This window comes from Rana temporaria, chromosome 1 (genome assembly GCF_905171775.1).
Source record: "Rana temporaria chromosome 1, aRanTem1.1, whole genome shotgun sequence".
Lineage (NCBI taxonomy): Eukaryota > Metazoa > Chordata > Amphibia > Anura > Ranidae > Rana > Rana temporaria.
In genome coordinates, this window is record NC_053489.1 from 346,058,261 (window position 1) to 346,075,006 (window position 16,746).

Below are 16,746 nucleotides of genomic sequence, written 5' to 3' on the forward strand. Positions count from 1 at the left end.
TAAAAGTGGAGAATTTAATACGACAATGTAAAAGTGGTGCGTTCAATATGACACAATGTAAAAGTGGAACATTCAATGCGACACAATGTAAAAGTGGCGCATGCAATATGATACAATGTAAACGTGGTTCATGCAATATGATACAATGTAAAAGTGGCACATTCAATATAAAAATGGAGCATTCAATACAACACAATGTAAAAGTGGAGAATTCAGTGTTGAAGTGGAGCATTCAATACAACATAATGTAAAAGTGGAGCATTCAATACAATACAATGTAAAAGTGGAGAAGTTAGTGTAAAAGTGGCACATTCTATGTGACACAATGTAAAAGTGGAGCATTCAATATGACACAATGTAAAAGTGAAGCATTCAATGCGACACAATGTAAAAGTGGAGCATTCAATGTAAAAGTGGGGCATTCAATACGATACAATGTAAAAGTGGAGCATTCAATGTAAAAGTGGAGCATTCAATATGACACCATTTAAAAGTGGAGAATTCAATGTAAAAGTGGAGCATTCAATACAACATAACGTAAAAGTGGACAATTTAATACTACACAATGTAAAAGTGGAGAATTCAATGTAAAAGTTGAGCATTCAATGCAACATAATTTAAAAGTGGAGCATTTAATATGACACAATGTAAAAGTGGAGAATTCAATGTAAAAGTGGCACATTCTATGTGACACACCGTAAAAGTGGAGCATTCAAGGTAAAAGTGGCACATTCAATACGACACAATGTAAAAGTAGCGCATTCAATGTAAAAATGGAACATTCAATACGACAAAATATAAAAGTGGAGAATTCAATGTTGAAGTGGAGCATTCAATAAAACATAACGTAAAAGTGGAGCATTTAATATGACACAATGTAAAAATGGAGCAATGTAAAGGTGGAGCATTCAATATGACACAATTTAAAAGTGGAGAATTCAATGTAAAAGTGGAGCATTCAATACAACATAATGTAAAAGTGGAGAATTCAATGTAAAAGTGGAGCATTCAATACAACATAATGTAAAAGTGGAGAATTCAATGTAAAAGTGGCACAACAATGTAAAAGTGGCGCATTCAATACGATACAAAGTAAAAGTGACGTATTTTAGAACTATTCTGAATTTGGTGCACTAGTCGCTGTCAGAACCAAAAGTGTTGCAAATGCTTCATGAATTTGGTGCAATACATTAAAGGGATACTAAAGGTTCACGTTTAAAAAAAAAAAAAAACACAACAAACATGTCATTCTTACCTCCACTGAGTATTTCATTTTGCACAGAGTGGCCCGATTGTCCTCTTCTGGGGTCCCACGGCAGCTGTCGCAGCTCTTCCCCACAATAGCTAACCCCCTCTGGGAAGCTCTCTCCCAAGGGGGTTACCTTGCGGGCGTGCTCCCGTGTCATACACTTGGCATCCATAGACGCCAAGTGTATGACTCGGCCCCACCCCCGGCGGTCGACCGCGTTGTTGGATTTGATTGACAGCAGCGGGAGCCAATGGCTGCGCTGCTATTAATCTATCCAATGAAGAGCAGAGAAGCAGGATCATGCCCACAGAAATTCGGGACTCAGGTAAGTAAAACGAGGGCTGAGGGGGAGGCACACAGCAAGGTGTTTTTTTACCTTAATGCATAGGATGAATTAAAGCGGATCTCCCATGCAATTACGTTTTTTTTTTTTTTGTGAACGTACTTATCTCCTCTCTAACGTCCGCTCCTCTCTCTTTGTGTGATGAATAAACACTTATATTCCTTCGTTGTCATTTTTAGTGTGGGTATTACAATCGGGCAGGGACTTCCTGGTTGCGGTGATGCTGTGGTCCCAGCATCCACCGCTCAATCTCGCGCATGCGCACACGCGAGCAGCGGCGTCAGCGTCTGTGCTGCCATAACAATGGCAGGCTTGGTAATTTAACAGGCCAGAATATGATCACGAGGGAGCTATGACACAAGCTCCCAGAAGACACTGCGGTACAGGAAATAAAGAAAAACCAGAGGAAAACCCGAAGGCTGCAGACCGGAAGGCGAACGAAGACAGCTGGTACTGTACATTTTTCTTAAACAAAAATATCCGTTTAGGCATTGTTTTGGAGCAGTAATATTATTACGATTGTCTTTAAATTCGGGCGGAGCTCCGCTTTAAGGTGACAAAAAGTGAGGCTTTACAACCCCTTTAACAAGGGATTAGCTCCAGAAAAGTGGTGCAGATGCTTTATTGAATTCTCCCAGTGTATCAGAAGCAATTGCTTTTATAGTAAAAATATTGTCAAGGCAAAATAAAACTTTAAAAAAAAAATCACATGAGCAGTACTTTTTTTCTACTGACACAATTCTTTCAATTGATATAAAGATGGAAGCACTAATCTTCCCACTAACACCAACAATGGTGTTAGATTAGGAAATTAGATTTGTTACACAAAATATAACATATTCTACATAGAATGCATCAAGGTAAAAAACCCTTATAGCCAGATTCAGGTAGATGGGCACATCTTTGTGCCGGCGTAACGCAACACATATGCGCTACATCGGCATAAGTCAGAGAGGTAACTACAGTATTCACAGAGCACTTGCTCTCAACGTTGCGCCGGTGTAACGTAAATTTGAAGGCGTAAGCCGGCGTAAGTGTAAGGCCCCGTACACACGTCCGAGGAACTCGACGGGCAAAACACATAGTTTTGCCCGTCGAGTTCCTTGTGAAGCCGCCGAAGATCTCGGCGAGCCGAAATTTCCCATTGAACAACGAGGAAATAGAGAACATGTTCTCTATTTCCTCGCCGAGATCCTCGTCGGCTTCCTCGGCCGAAAGTGTACACACGGCCGGGTTTCTCGGCAGAATTCAGCTCTGACTGTGTTTCTGGCTGAATTCTGCCGAGAAACTCGGTCGTGTGTACGGGGCCTAAGTGGGTGTGACCTTATGCAAATGATGGCCTGATCGCGGAGCAGTGGCTTACGCCCGGCGTATAATCCACGGAGCATGCGCATGTCGACGTATGATCGCTTCCTTGTTCACAACTACGCCGGCCCAACTTTCTGGTATACGCCGGGCCACCGGCTTACGCCGAGCGCATAAATACGCCCAGACATGCGCCCGTCCGGCGCAAAATTACATGCTGCTTTTTCCCCCCCTGAGCAAGGTAATTTTGCTGTGCGATGGCTGCTAGAGTACAGAAGAGGAAGAGGAATTTTTCACCGCAGGAGAAGGCAGTCCTCATCACTGCCATGGAGAGATATGACACCTTCCTCCATGGTGCCCAGAGTCGGGATACCAGCCGGGCCAGGAAACAGGTCATCCTGGAGACCATTGCAACAGAGGTTAATGCCCTTGGCAATGCGACCCTGGAGCGCCAAGAACATAAATAAAAAAATGAATGACCTGAAGCTTCATGTTCGGGAGAAGCTGGGCACCATTAGGAAGCACCAGAGTGGCACGGGGGGTGGACCACCATGTAATGTGAGTTTGACCCCGGAGGAGGATGTGGTCGCCCGGTGTCTGCAGAGGGAGCAGGTGGAGGGCTATGATTCCTGTGATGATGCCTCGAGGACAGGTAAGTGTTTTATATCCCCTATCCGGTGTGTAGCATGTGAGGGGGTGGAAGGGAACATGTGACAAGTGTGTGGGTCCACCAACATGTGAATGCTTTGTGTCATCCACATATGTGCAGGAGGGAGCGGGCCCATCTTCTGCCAGTGGCCATCCCACGACATCTTCCCCGGAACAGCCTCAGCCAGACCCCCTAGGAAGCCAAGATCCAGCGGTGGAGGGGAGTGGCCACAACTCTCCTCTCGAGGAGGTGGTGGAGGAGACTGTGGACCTTGGCCAGCTTTGCCTCATTATAGAGGAGTCCACTGTTGTGCCTGGGCCTTCTCACACCTCCCCCCCATCAGGGGAAGCCCCTCTATCTCAGCCACCAGCAGGGGAACCCCCTCAAAGGGTCTCACCCTACAGCCGCTCCCAAGCATCTTCTGGAAGGCGTCACGGAAGACTAGGGGTGTTCCTCAATGTGTGCAGGAACAAATGGCCATGGACCAGGGCCGACAGACCCGGCATATGGGGGAACTAGCCGGGCACCTGCACCGGGTGGCTGAAAACACAGCCCAGATTTTGGATGCAGTGCAGGATGGCAATGCAAATAGCGCAGCAGTGGTCACCTGCGTTGGGGAGCTGCAGGCCACCACAGCGAACTGTAGAGGTGCAGACCCTTACTGGGGCTGTCCAGGCCAACACGGCTGCCATCCAGGAGGAGGGGAGGCAGAGGCAGCGCAACCAGCGGCATAACCTCACCCGCCAGCTGAGGATGCAGGCCCAGACCAACCATTTCCTGAGCCACATTGCCGTGGCCTTGGAGGGCAGGCAGCCATCACCTGCCAGGAGTGGCACACCCGGGGATGAGCCACCTCCAGGTGTCCCACCACCCCCCCACCCCAGGCTCCCCCCAGGCAGCTGAGGAGCCAGAGAGGTGCCACCAGGCGCAGCCCTGTCAGGCCAAATGAGTGCCTTTTTTTTTTTTTGGCTCAGGATATGATTTTTTTTTTTTTTGTTATTTATGCTCAGGATATGTTGTTGTTTTTTTTTTTAATGCTCAGGTCATGAGCCTTTTTTTTAATGCATGTAGGCACAATGTGAGGAGTGCTGGCTACAGTGTGACTGGTGTGTGAATGTGGGGGTGACATACCTGCCAGTAAGGTGTGTCACCCTCGGTCGTCGGGGAGAAGTTATCCCCACGACCGTGTGAATGTGGTATGAATGGACAGCGACATAATTGGGGCCTTGCTGCTCCCAAGTCCTGCATGGTGGACTTGGGCTAATCCAATGTGAAGTGGATGTGGTGTGTGTGTGAGCTAGGGACCATAGTGGTGTGCATGCGTGCATTCTCCTTGTGCCATGATGAATGTGTGTGTTTAACGTGCAAAGATGTCTTCTGTGAGGCATCTCCTGACTGCTGTTCCCTCAGCAGATAGGGTAGCCTCATTTAGGGGGGGATTGTGTGGTTCGGGGTCAGGTCATCACGTAGGTCAATCTCCAGGCCCTTTCTCATGGCGTAGTTGTGCAGAATGCAACATGCACCGATGATCTGGCACACAAAGTTTGGGGAATACAACAGGGTCCCCCCGGACTTATCCATGTGCCCCTCGTGATGTCTGCATCATGGGGTCGGACAGTCATGCCTGTCTCCCATGTCACTCACCAACCAGCCAGCTGTCCCCATACACGTTCTGTTCAAAATCTGTTGGGATGTTGCTTTGACGGTATATGTAGCTGTCGTGGCTGGACCTTGGGTGTTTGGCACGGACGTGCCATATGAGGCATTGGGCATCGGCTATCACCTGTACGTTGATGGAATGCCAGTGCTTCCGATTGCGTTATATGTGCTCTGTGGCACGGGGGGGCCGTAGTGCCACATGTGTGCAATCAATGGCCCCCACAGTGCGTGGGAATCCTGCAATCAAGAGGAAATCCTGCATTGCCTTCTGCCGCAGATGCTCATGGGTGGGTCTGATGAAGTGGTGGGACATGCGTCTGAGGATTGCAGGATTGCATTGTGACATCCCAGCCACAACTCCACTTGTACGCTGAAAAGATCCACTTGCAAGGAAATGCAGTGTTGCCAGTACCTTGACCAGTGGCTGCACTGCATGTGCACTTGCTGGTGATGTCATCATGCAGGGTTGTGGCTAATTCTAGGATGGCATCAGGGCTGAATCTGAAGATGCGATACACCTCTGAATCACCCATGCCAAAGACTTCCATGCGCGTGCGGTATATCCTCTCCCATGCCCTCCTACGAGTCGTGGACCCATTAGTAGTGCTAGGACCACGGCTGCCTCTGGCATGTGGGCACACAGATGTGTTGTCCTGCAAGTGAGGTTGCTCAGCTTGCTCAACTCGTCCGTAACGGTGCTGCACTAGCTGCTCTCCAGCTGACCTGTGCACGTCTGGTGCAAAGATAAACCAGCTTTTTGATGGAATAACTTTAGGCCGGACGTACGACTTACGCGCACCGCGCGTAGCCTTCTTCGGGCGCACTTACATGCGTGAATCGGCGTATCTCCCTCATTTGTATATTTGAATAGCAAATCAAAGTGAGCGCAAGATGCGTCGAGCGTAAATATGCGACCACGACACTCCGGCGTAGGAAAGTGTAGTCAGTCGGAGGAAGCCTATTTTTAGGCATATTTCGTTCTGTGGGTACGGCGCATAAATACGCCGGCGCATATTTACACTTGGGCCGCGTATCTGTAGATACGCGGGCGTAAGTCTTTCTGAATCTGGCTATTAGACTTTAGAACCACTTTAGCCCCTCCCCTCCTCTGTCTCCTGGCCCTTTAAGAGCTTCTAAATGCTGGGAGGCGGGCATTCGAGTCATGTGGCTGTCACAGCGGTCACATGATGGCAAAGCTCCTGATCCCAAGTACGCATCGGGAGCTTTCTGGTCGCCATCAGTAACTTCGCTGGGAGCGCACAGTGCCCACGCTCACACATCAGCAGGAAGAGGTCAAAGATAGATAGCACCTCTGCTGCTGTAGTTTGCTTTTCTTTCTCTGGGTCCAACACTCTGCCAGTGCTTGAGGTGGCTGGTACACATAAAAATGCCATGGGCTACACAAAGAGTGTTGGCTGCTCTGGCCCATGTGACAGACTCCCTCTGTCTTCTTATCTACAGAATAGGTACTATCTGAGGGAAAGGGAGCAAAAAATCGAAATTTATTGATCAGGTTGGTATTAAACTAAATAAAATCCTTAGATTCACATTTTGTCATCCTTTGTTGTTTTTCAGGGCTGCTGATCTTACAGATTTTTTGAGTACTGATTGCAGCCATTTGCCAGCCATGGTTGTATGACATGTATCCGAGGAATTTCAAGATTGTGACAATAGTGGATAAAGACTGTGAAATATTTGGCCAAACACTAACTTTTAGTCTCCATTGAAAACCTGAGTGACAGGGTGACAATATAGGAGAACATTTGGAAGACAGGGATAGAGCACTGTCATTCTGTAAGAGGAAGTGCATGTACAAGAGCCTTAAAGGGTTCCTCAGTGTTAAAAAGGCTGAGAAAGGCTTGGTTAGATCCTGCAACAAACTTTTAGCCCAGGTTCACACTGGGTACGATTTGCTTTGATTTGAGATGCGATTTCACTTGTGAAATCGCATCTCAAATCGGCGACATTTGCCGGCAATTGTTGGCAATGACACTGTCCTAATCGGTGCGACGCCGCATCTGCGGCGCTGCACCGATTTAAAAAAGTAGTTCCTGTACTACTTTTTGCGATTTAGGGCCGCGATTTACATAGACATCTGTGCAGAAACCTGCACAGATGTCTCTTATCGCGGCCGAAATCGGGACTGCCAGTGTGAACCAGGGCTAAAAGCGTTAAAAAAAAATGAAAATTGAATTCCAATACTGGAACTTTCTTTTCCTGACGAGCTCCATGGTAGCACAGCTGGGTATAGGCTTCGCCCCCCATGCCTCCAGGACTTAACTCATATAATTTGGGCCCACCTACAGCCTCAGCATTCTGTGACTAGTCCTACCAAGCTGGGTGGGATCTGTGCTGCCATGGAGCTCGTCAGGAAAGTTAAATTACAGTAAGTATTTGAGTTCAAATTTTCAGTTTTCCTGATGTCTCCATGTCAGCACAGCTGGGAACAAACTAGCCAAAACAGGGGAGGGATAATGCTACACACTCCTCAATTCTGACTAAAAAAATTCAAACTCAGTTGTCAGTAAGCCATGAATATGAATATTTTGGTGCCCACGTAGCTGCCTTGCAGATAGTTTCAGACACTCGGCCTGCTGCCACTCTCAAGGTCCAGATCCTTCTAGTGAAGAGTGCTGTGATTCTCCTGGCGCAGCCAACCCTTTCAACTTGCAGGCCAAGGAGATGAGCTTTACCAACCAAGAGGCAATAATCTTGCTGGAGGCCGTAAAATCATTATGTGTTCCACCTGAAAATGACAGATGCTCCGACTTCCTGATGGCAGGAGTCACCTTGATTAAATATTTTAAAGCTTGGCCCACATCCGATGGGCTAATTTCTTGAGTACTCCCCAAAAGGAACGTAGGAGGACAACTTTTTGTGTGATATGGACTCTGAAGGTCAGTTCAGCCACAAATTCGAGCATTGGAATGCGTACCACCCTGTCTGGGAAGTACGCAATTATGGGTTCTTTAAACCCCAAGGCCACCAATGCTGATGGTCTTCTGGCTAATGTAATTGCCACCAGTAAAGCAGTTTTCAGTGAGAGGTACCACAGGGTGATTGAAGGCATGTGATGCAATAACGTGCAACAGCATTGGGAGATCTCATTTCGAAAACAATTTTAGGTTTCAACCAAATTGCATCTTGAAAAACTGTATACTGTATTTATTGGCATATAACACTCACTTTTTTACCCTGAAAATAGAGGGTAAACTGTGCCTGCGTATTATACGCAGGGGATGTGGAAAGTTTTTTTTCCTGAAACTTCCCTCTTAAAGTTAGGGTGCGTGTTATACGCCTGTGCGTGTTATACGCCGATAAATACGGTAATTAAGTGTTGGATGCCCACTGTATGCCGGTGAAGGCAGAGATAGCCAAAATGCGTGCCTATAGCATACTCACGCATAGAACTAAATCAAGCCACGCCTGCAGGAATTTCAGAACAGGCTTCTGAAGAGTCCAGCGTAAAAAACTTGTGATCAGCAATAATACTGGGAAATTATGCCATATTGTACTATAGAAACGCTTATGCCGCGTACACGCGATCACTCCATCCGATGAGAACGGACCGATGGACCGTTTTCATCGGTTAACCGATGAAGCTGACTGATGGTCCGTCGCGCCTACACACCATCGGTTAAAAAAACTATCGTGTCAGAACGCGGTGACGTAAAACACAACAGCGTGCTGAAAAAAACGAACTTCAATGCTTCCAAGCATGCATCGACTTGATTCTGAGCATGCATGAATTTTTAACCGATGGTTGTGCCTACTAACGATCGTTTCTTTTTCCCATCGGTTAGGAATCCATCGGTTAATTTTAAAACAAGTTGGCTTTTTTTTTTAACCGATGGCGCCCACACACGATCAGTTTTGACTGATGAAAACGGTCCATCAGACAATTCTCAATGGTTTAACCGATCGTGTGTACGCGGCATGAGCCTATAAATCCATTAGCCTCTTCAGGCCATCAGACTGAGCCTGTCGGATTCTGGATGAATGGGACTTTGGAGAAGATTTGATCTTACAGGCAGAGGGAGTCACTCCTTGACACTCATAAGGATGATGAGGAAAAATATCCTGGATGGCCGTACACCGTGAAAAAGACATCTTTATTGTAGAAAATAAAATAAAATCCAGTGTACAGCAGTCAAATCATATAGAGAAACAGGGGAGAGCAGCTGTTTTCACGGTGTGTGGCCGTCCAGGATATTTCTCCTCATCAAACTTGTGCAGAGACAGCACCTGTCAGCTCCTAGTAGGGTGGGACACTTTCCTGTGAAGTTCAGAAGCTTTGAGAGCGGAAATCTTTTTCTCTATTGCAATCACTTGGACTCATAAGGATGAGCAGAGGCTACCAAAACTGTCACAGCCTCAGCTGGAAGCTGAGAATCAGAGGGAGCAGCAGAAAGGCATAAGCTATCTTGGAGATCCACTCTGTGGTCAGCACCTCCATCCCGATTGCTTGCAGATTCTGGGCCCTGGAATGGAACTTATTGTTAACTGGGAATGTAAGCAGACCTCTGGAAGAAAGATACCAAGCTCTGATAGTTCTCGAAAAGGCTTGCAGTAGTATGGACCATTCATTGTCGTCCAGACTTGTCCTGGACAAGCAGTTTGCCTGAAGATTCTTCCGACCAGGCACATAGGCCGCAGATAGCTGCAGAAGATTGACTTGGGTGGATTCTAGAATTAGAGAAACCTCCTTCAGAGGTGAGACACTGAGCCTTGTTTCCAGATGTAGGCCACAGTCGTTGCACTGTCCAACTTTACCAGGACAGGCTTACCCCAGATGAGGTGAAAAGCTGCTCTAAACTCCAGGATTTTGGACACCATCTTGGATCCTTGAAAAGACCAGTGGCCCTGAGCCCATTGCTCTTGAAGTAGGGCTCCCCTACACTTTGCCGGTGTCTTACTGCACCACCAGGTCGTCAGAAGAGAATGACATTGCAGACGATTTAGTTTCTTCAACCACAAGTTTAGGCCACTGGTCCAGAAACCCGACTTGAACAGGAGCGAGAGTTAAACTGAGGAGCACATAGCAGAGGCATTGCTAGGGGGGTGTGGGGGGTGTGGTCCGCACCCGCGTGACACCCGCTAGAGGGGTGACACCATCCCGATTTTTTTTTTTAGCCGACATGTGGGGGGGCAGCGACGCGCCCCCCCGCGACTGCAGCGATGAACGCCGGGGAAACGGAGCACCGAGCGCCGCGGTACAAGAGGAGGGGGGGTTGCGGGGTGACACCGCAGCACCATCCATCCCCTCCTCTCACAGCCACGGGCTGTTAGCGGTGCTCGGCAGTCGGCACACAGGCAAAGCCCCCTCCTCTCTGTTTATGTGTACAGAGGGGGAGGGGCCGAGGGGACCTTCTGTCCATGTGCCGTGGCACTGCGATGATCTGAGGTACTGAATGGGGAGGGGGGTGTTTGCACCTGGGGGGATTTCACTGAAGGGGGGTGTTTGCACTGAGGGGGGGTTTGTGCTAAGGGGGGGGGGTTTGCACTGGGGGGTTTGCACTGGGGGGTTGCACCGAGGGGGTTTGCACTGAAGGGGGTCTGTGTAACATGCAGGGGTCCAGAGGTGCAGGCGGCTGTGTAATGTAAAAGGGGTGCAATGGTGCAGGGTGCTGTGTAATGTAAAAGGGTCCAGAGGTGCAGGGGGCTATGAGATGTAAAGGGGGCCAGTGATGCAGGGTGCTGTGTAATGTAAAGGGGTCCAGTGATGCAGGGTGCTGTGTAATGTAAAGGGGTGCAGAGGGCTGTGTAGTGTAAAAGGGTCCAGAGGTGCAGGGTGCTGTGTAATGTAAAGGGGTCCAGAGGTGCAGGGGGCTATGTGATGTAAAGGGGTCCAGTGGTGCAGGGGGCTGTATAATGTAAATAGGTCCAGAGGTGAAGGGGGCTGTGAGATGTAAAGGGGTCCAGTGATACAGGGTGCTGTGTAATTTTAAAGGGGTCCAGTGATGCAGGGTACTGTGTAATTTTAAAGGGGTCCAGTGATGCAGGGGGCTGTGTAATGTAAAGGGGTCCAGTGATGCAGGGGGCTGTGTAATGTAAAGGGGTCCAGTGATGCAGGGTGCTGTGCAATGTAAAGTGGTCCAGAGGTGCAGTTGTGGAGAGGGGGTACACAGTAGTAACAAAAAGATATTGAAGGATGCAGAGGTATGCAGGGGGCACAGTGGGGTGTTTTTACATTTTAACGTGGGGGGGGTGCCAGATATTGGATCCGCCCCGGGTGCCAAATAAAGAAGAAGGGATAGAACGAACAAGAAAGATGGATAGGGAGAGAGAGAAAAGGGGAAGAAAGGAGATCAGAGAGCAAACAGTAGGGTACAAAATATTTGAAAAATGTTATGGGGGGGGGGGTGACACCATATTTTACCGCACCAGGTGACACCAACCCTAGTGACGCCACTGGCACATAGAAATATAAAAGCATACCCCATATGGCTCCAGTAGACATCCACAGGTGACTCCTCTACCTTCTGTGGAAATGCTGGTCTTTTGAGGGGGGTGGCATAATGGCACAACAGTAAAGCAAACATGAGAATCCACCAACAGGTTATTGGCATGTGTAATCAGACAACGTGTTACTTTGTGTACCTGTTATGCAGAGTACTCCCTGTGGAGGAGCATCAGGCTAAGCATAGTGGCTGCAGGGAGCAAGGCACAACAATACCCAGCAATGTAGTATTCATTTGGATACAAAGCATTTTACTAATTTAGCTCACCCAACCTCCGTCATCCGACCGTAAACACCGGCACAATGCGGGTACGCGTGCATAGGGGGAGACTCTGCCAACACCGCTGCCCCTTTTTTTGGACCCAGCGGACCCCAGACAAGTCTGTTAGCCATGATAAAACCCGCCCCGAGGACCAGCAGTGGGGCTCCCTAGATTATGGGTCATTTAGAAGAGACACCAGGGACTGCGTCCAGCTTAATCCACACGCATGGATGGATGGCCAGCCCTTTAGACCAGCCAGGTAGAGGAGCACACCTAGGTCCTGCGCATACCAGAAAAAAAGAAGAATGCCGAGGCTGTAGGTGGGCTCAAATTTATATGAGTTAAGTCTTGGAGGCATGGGGGGGCGGAGCCTATACCCAGCTGTGTTGACATAGAGCTGTCAGGAAAAACTGTTTTTTAAACTGAAAAAAAATCCCTTGCAGAGCAATGGCATAATAATCTAGTATGAATCACATACTAGCACATTATGAAATACTTACCTTAGAATTAAGCCCTCCAATGATGGTGCACTGTCACCACTGAAAAAAATTGTATGTTAGTGCAAATAAAAAGTACTCAACATTACTCATTTTTTTCTGTCACAATTGTACTTATACGGCTACAATTACCTCTCCTAAAAATAAAAAAAAGTATAATCCACATGGATGCACAAAGTAGTTGTGAATGTTGGCTGGCATTGGCCGGTTCAATAAAAACTGGCCACAAAAATGACCGACCAGCTCCCGGTCAGCACTCGGTCAGCCAATGGCTGAGAGCGGCCAGCCAATGGATGAGCATGCTGACCAGAGTGTTCTGTCAGAACACCATAGCACAGCAGGTGAGATCGCTGTACTAAAATGGTATTGTTAGTGCAGTGGCTCCGACCTGAGCTGACAGTTTATTTTTCGTTCAACCCACTGGTAGTGTGTATGAGGCTTTTTTTTTTTTTCATTCAAGTTTAAGTTTATTTTCAGAAAAAATAAATCAGTACAATGTAATGAACATCAATTACAATTATTACATTGTGGCATACAGTCAAAAACAACAAGGTACATTTAGTTCCTTTCCTGCCCTTCCATTCCACATTGAAACAAAGTACCATTAAAACGTAAAAGAAATTGTGAATAACAAAAAAGAATAAATATATTGAAGAAAACAAAATCCAACCCAATTGTCCTCCCCAACCTCCAGAGATACTATAATCCGTATAATCCAATCCAGACCCATGAAATTTTAAAAAATATAATAGATTGTTTGTTTAGATCTATAAGGAGGATAGATGCCTAGGGTAAACTCCACCCACCGACACTCCTAATGGGATCACTCTGTGCCCTAAGAGGCAGAATAACCCCTATCATCCCCCCTCTCTTTTAATAGATAATAAGAATAACCCGATAACAAGAGGACAACTTCAAAACCATCCTCTATATAACATACCTAAGAGGGTTTAAGAAACCATTACAATTAGGTTCAATCAAACCATTTTAAAATAAAATGTAACATATGGGAAGAATAATAAAGAATATATATTATTCTTGTCAAAATAAAGGAAAAGAACAATATATGTATGCAAAACTTGTTCCTTATTCATGTAATAAAAAAAAAAGAAACAACATTATAAGAGAGAAAGAGAAATAATAATAGAGAAAAAAAAAGACAGCATAATAAAAGAAAGAAAGATAGAGAAAGAGAAAGGAGTTGGAGAAGAGATAAAAGAAGGACAAAGAGCCTACTTGTCAAAAGTGCACATCAGTCCAAAGCGAAAGCTAATACTAAGACCGCAAGGTATATGAGATTCCCATACATTTCAACCAAGGCTCCCATATTTCATTGAACTGGGTAAGTTTATCCATCATGGAGCCAATTCTTTTTTCTTGTTCCATTATCCATGTGATATTTCTTTTCATACTTAGTATAGAAACCAATGGTTTCTTCCAGGCAGCTGCTATAGTAATTCTAGCACCCGTCAGGATAAATAATATCAGTTTTCTGGTAACCTTTTGAACCTGAGGTATGAATCCATTCAGCAAAGCAATCGCCGGGGACTGATGTAAATTACAACCCGTGACCCGTCTAATAATATGGAATACCTTGTTCCAGTATCCACGTATCCTTGGACATTCCCACCATGTGTGTATCATAGAGCCCACACCATGGCATCCTCTAAAGCACAGAGGTGAGGAGGAGGGATAAATAGATGCCAATTTTAGAGGAACAAGATACCACCTGGTAAATATTTTCACATTTGCCTCCATAAGAGGCACACTCATAAAGCCTTTATTAGATCTAATAAAGTTTCCACACCAATCTTTCAAGTCCCATTCATCATGAAGTTCCCTCTCCCAAGCTAGCATATGAGGTAATTTATTATCATTTGTCGCAAGTGATTTATATATAACCAAAATAACTCCCCTTCTCTCAGAAGCTTGATCACATTTATGCTCATATGGAGATAGACGTCCAGATATAATTTTGTCTGTCCAAAGTTTCTGAGCATAATCGTATATTTGAGAAAATCTCAATTTCTCAGAGGAAGGAAGATTACAATTATCCACAAAATATTGTTCAGAAAGGGGACCTAAATGTGAAAAAAAACGCCCAATACGGTACACCCCCTTGTCACGCCACCATTTAAATGATTCGATATCAACATTAGAGGTAAAGATCGGATCTTGAAAAATATCAGCCAAAGGTTGACCCTTCGAGATTATGGAAGGATTATTCCTAAGTGAATCCCAGAGAACTAAAGCCTGTGAAAGAGCCGGGGACAGAATAGAAGGTCTACGTTTGGGGATACACCACAATAAACTTTCTAACAAATACGCTGGGGATGCCTGTTCTTCTATATTAACCCATTCAGGACGATCCTTTTTGATGTATACGTCCGATAGTTGGGCCAATCTAGCAGCTTGGTAATACCACCACAATTTAGAACTCCCAGACCCCCCTGTTCAGGGAGATTAAAAAGACAACGTGAAGAAACACGCGGACCCTTTTTGTTCCAGATAAATTTGGTAATTTTACCCTGAAAGGACTTCAAATGATTTTTTTTTATCGGTATAGGTAGTGAGCGAAAAAGATATAGAAGTCTGGGGAGAAGGGTCATCTTAACCGAATTAATCCTGCCTATCCAGCCTATGTTCTGAGTACCCCAGTCGCACAAATCCTTTTCAAGTTTCTTATACATAGGAGGGTAATTAGCTAAATATAAAGACTCGAAATTCGGAGTCAGATTAATACCCAAATATTTAATAGATGAATTGTTCCAGCTGAATTTATTTTAATTTTTCAATAAGGATACCATAGTTTCAGGCAGCGATACATTAAGGGCTCTAGATTTGGCCATATTGACTTTAAGCCCTGAAACTTCTGAGAAATTGTCGAGCAAAGAGTAGATTGCAGGTAAAGAGGAGGTTGGTGAGGTTATGAATAGTAACAGGTCATCTGCAAATAACGCACATTTATGATCTTTTTGCGTACAGTTACCCCCCCCTGATATTCGAGTTACTTCGAATAGCTATTGCCAAAGATTCTATCACGATCGCGAATATCAGGGGAGACAAGGGACATCCCTGCCTCGTACCCCTTTTTATTTTAATAGATTCCGAAAATATACCTTGTAATCGTATTTTAGCCTCAGGAGAAGAATAAAGTGCAGATAAAATTCCCATAATTCTGGAACCAAATCCCCATCTCCTCAGTACTGCAAACATATATGGCCAAGAAACTGAGTCAAAGGCCTTCTGAAGGTCTAATGAAAGAAGCATACCCTCTTGCTTATGTTCCCCAGTCCATCTAGATTGCATTATAGAAATTAGATCGACAGCCCTCCTTATCTGGTCTGGACCTTGCCTCCCGGGAATAAAACCCACTTGATCCTTATGAATATATTGACCTATGAAAGATGACAATCTATTGGCCATTATTTTAGTCAAAATTTTAAGGTCATTGTTTATAAGGGATATTGGTCTATAATTCTCAACTTGACTGTGGTCCTTGTCAGGTTTCGGGATTACCGAAATATATGCCATATTGAGTTGTTTACCTATAGGGGTACCATCCTTTAAGTAATTATAAAACTGTGCGAGATAGGGCGACAGGACAACTGAAAATGTTTTGTAGTAAGGAGAAGAAAAACCATCCGGACCGGGAGCCTTATCCGTTTTCAAATTATTGATCACCGTCTGAACTTCCTCAGCCGATATGGGAGCCTCCAATACTTCTCTTTGTACCTCTGTCAATTTAGGAAGATCTAAGCCATCAAGAAACTTCTCCACTTTATCAGATGCATAGTCGCCATCAAAAGCATAAAGTTTGGAATAAAAGTTTTGAAAGGCTGTCATTATCCGCCGAGGGTTCAGAGTAAATGAACCATCTGCTTGTCTAATTTTGGGTAGAATCCTTGATCTAAATCTAGTACAATTTATTCGCCAGCATCGGGCCTATCCTATCTTTTAACCGGTAAAATCTAGCACCAGTCCATTTCATAGCCTCATCTGCCCTTACTGTAAGATTCAATGCAGTTCTAGCTGAATCAAGTTTGGAAGTAGGAAATTCAGAAGGATCTAATTTATGTTTTCTACTCAAGTCCACATAAGTCTCTTCAAGTTTTTCCAACTCTAACTTCCTCATTCTTTTTACTCTAGCTGCAATCTGTATAATTTTGCCCCTAACAGTCACCTTATGAGCAGCCCATAAAGTTTCTGGGGACATTTCTTCTGTATCTTTAAAATAAAAATATTCTTTTATAGCTTGTTCGATTTCTGCTACTAAAACAGGATCCTTTAAAATTGACTGGTTAAGTGTCCAATGAGACACT